The sequence below is a fragment of the Pteropus medius genome, unplaced genomic scaffold, assembly GCF_902729225.1.
Source record: "Pteropus medius unplaced genomic scaffold, Ma_sr-lr_union100, whole genome shotgun sequence".
Lineage (NCBI taxonomy): Eukaryota > Metazoa > Chordata > Mammalia > Chiroptera > Pteropodidae > Pteropus > Pteropus medius.
The window spans coordinates 21,985,492-21,988,726 of record NW_024347791.1 but is presented as its reverse complement, the minus strand read 5'-3'; positions in this window follow the sequence as shown (position 1 = coordinate 21,988,726).

Sequence of the window (3,235 nt, the reverse complement as noted above, 5' to 3'; positions counted from 1 at the left end):
AATAGTTATGCTTGGGATTGATTCCAAAAACAGGAACAAATGGATTAGATGGATAATGTGAATAAAAGAGAAGAATCAAGGATGGTTTCTAATTTCCTTCAGCAATTAGAAATATAGAAAGGGCTACTTATACAATGAGAAAGACTGTAGGAGAAACAGATTTTTGGAGAAAAATATTGAGTGCACTTCTGGACAAGTTTAAGAGGCCAATTCAATATTCAGATAGAGAGTTAAACAGTCAGTTAAATGTAGGAGTTTGGAGATTAAGGGAAAGATCTGAGCTAGAGATTAAATTTAAAAATATGTAAATGACACTTAAAACCATGAGACATATTAAGATTATTAAGAGAGTGAATAAATAGGAAAAAATTAAGACCCAGGGACTGAGGCTGGGGACATTCCAAGCTTTAAAAAGAAGCAGTAACAGCAAAAATAATAGAGGAAATGACATGTAGTTTGTCACAAAGGAATTGAAGAAATTGGTTCAAACAAAAGGAATGATAAACCATGCAATTAATCAAAACAAAACGTGTAATTACTTCTCTGATAGGAGTAAATTGAGGACTGAGGATGGATCATTGGATTTAATAATGTAGAATTTGTTAGTGACTCTGACAAAAGCAGTGTTGGTGGTGCAGGGCTATTAACAAATAGACATGTGTTACGATATTAGAGAACATAAAAAACAATATTAGAGAGAGAGAGTAAGTCCAGAAGATTTTCTCTAAAAGGAGGATATAAAATTAGTCTGTGATTGGTGGGTAAAATGGAGTCAACAGAAAGTTTTGCTTGTTTTTCAAGAAGGAAGAAGTAGCATGTTTGTATACTGAAGTTTTTTATAATGATGCTCTAGTAGATCCCATAGAAAGGAAAACATTTGAGGTAGAGAAAAGCATTTTAGAGTTATGTCCTTGTAGGTGGAAGGGATAAAGTTTAGTGTTAAAAGGAAATTTGTCTTCAGGCAGGAACACAGTTTATCTAAGGTAATTGCAGAAAGGCAGGATATTAGGATACATATGCAGAAAAGGAATGTTTGGGGGTGAACAATCTATGAAACTTCTCTCCTATAGTTAACTTTCTCAGTGAGTGAAGCAAGATCATCAGCTGAGAATGGGAATGGAGAAGAAACATAAGAAGTTGTAATGTAGAATGAATGATTTAATGAAATAAAAATTTTAAAAAATGAAGTAGCCTTACTCTGCAGAAAAAGAGCCCTCTTTTGGTTAGTGGTCACAAATTTAAAAGTTGATGATTCATCGTTGATTGTGTAGTTTTCTATAGCCACATTAAGCTGTGATAGTTTTTGCATGGAGATAGAAGAGAGTTATACTTAACCAGGCTTGTGAAATTTTTGCCAAATAAGAATGGTAGAACAGGAGAGGTGAGGGAGTTTAGAGTTTTTGCAAGGGAAGGATTACTATGATTTCCATGGAATATTAATTGATTTAGAAGGTTAGAGAAGACATGAAGTGAGGTGAGGGAAAGTGAAATAGTAGTAGTATCAGTGAGTTGGAGATCTCAGTACTTCTGCAGTCAGGATGAGAAATGGAAAGAGGTGGGAGTCAGAAACTGGTAATGCCTGGAATTAAAGCTATAAGAAGGGTATAACTACAGGTAAAAACAAGGCTGGGTCATAAGCAGTAAAGTAAGTGTATGAGGTTGAAGAAAGACAGATAATTGGGAAGAAAGAGGTGAACAGATTTAGAAGCCAGAAAAATTAAATCTATATGGATATTGAAATCACCTAGAAATGTAACAGGAGTCATTTTGACATCAGTGATGATGTATTAGTCACTGTTCTCTGGAGAAATAGAACCAATAAAATAGAACCAGTAAAAAAAATAGAACCAATTATATACATATTACATATATAATTATATATATATATATATATTATAACCAATAGATCTTTCATCTATCTATCATCTATCATCAACCTATCTATCATCTATCTATTATCTATATCATCTATCAAGAGATAGGAGGAGATTTATTTTGAGGGATTGGCTCATGTGATTATGGAGTCTGAGAAGTTCTACAGTGTGCTATCTGCAAGCAAGTTCCAGTGCAAATCCGAGTGTGTGAGAAGCAGGGGAGCTAACGGTGTAAGTATCAGTCTGAGCCAGAAGGCCTGAGGAGCAGGAACACTGATGTCCAAGGGTAGAAGATGGATGTCCAGTCTCAGGTACAGAGTGAATTCATCTTTCCTCTGCTTTTTCTTCTGTTCAGGCCCTCAGCTGATTGGATGGAAAGGGATCTTCTTTACTCAGTCTATGCATTTGGATGCTAATCTCTTCCAGAAACACCCTCACTGACACATCCAGAAGTAATATTTTTACCAGCTATCTGGGCATCTGTTAGTTCAGCCAAGTTGACACATATATGATCACAGAGAGTAAGCCAGGAGTTAAAATCTTCAAAGAATTAGAGATGTAACCAAGAGATCATTTGATCTAATATTCCAGAGAAGAGGATTGAGTGCTTTTGAATAAAAGAAAGAGAAGTTTTGTCTATGTTTCGGGACAGACTGGAGGGTGGAGTTTAGCATAGATGAAACAAAAGAAGAAAAAAAGGAAAGAGAATACAGGTCTAGTGTCCTGTGAAGAAAGGATCAAAAGAGAAATCCCAGTTGTGGGTTGGCCAACAGGTGTTTTAAAGAATAGAAATGTTCGATTTGTACTGTAATGTGGCTTGTTGTCCAGTGAACTCTGTGACTCTTTATTATGCTCAGCTTTGTAGTAAAATCTACCAGACTCATAAGTGCTTTGTGCATACTAAAAAAATGATAATATTTTGTACTATCTTGTGAAGTGGCTTAGTTTCACATTTTGGCTTATTAGGACTAAATAGAGACTAACAGAGAGAAGCAAGGTCTCAGGAGGTACAATAGGCCAAGAGTACATAAGCCTCCTATTGACTCAGAGAAAGTTTGGGGAATGCTTTGGTGAGAATTTGATGAGTTATGAATGAAGGGTGTTTTAGTCAAATTTCCTTATCAAGCATCTGGGATCAGATAGGTCCAAGTCTCTGTTGGTTTATATCTTTATATGTTCATGTTAGAGTTTATCAGCAGCAAGGTTTAACTTTTTGTTTAAAGCAATCATGTTACTAAGGAATCTTTGTAGATATATTTTTTTCCTAATTGCTCCAACCGCACTCCATGAAATTGTAACACCACAGATATACTGTATATATGTTTAAGTACTATGGTCCTTTGGAGGGCCACAAGCCACTG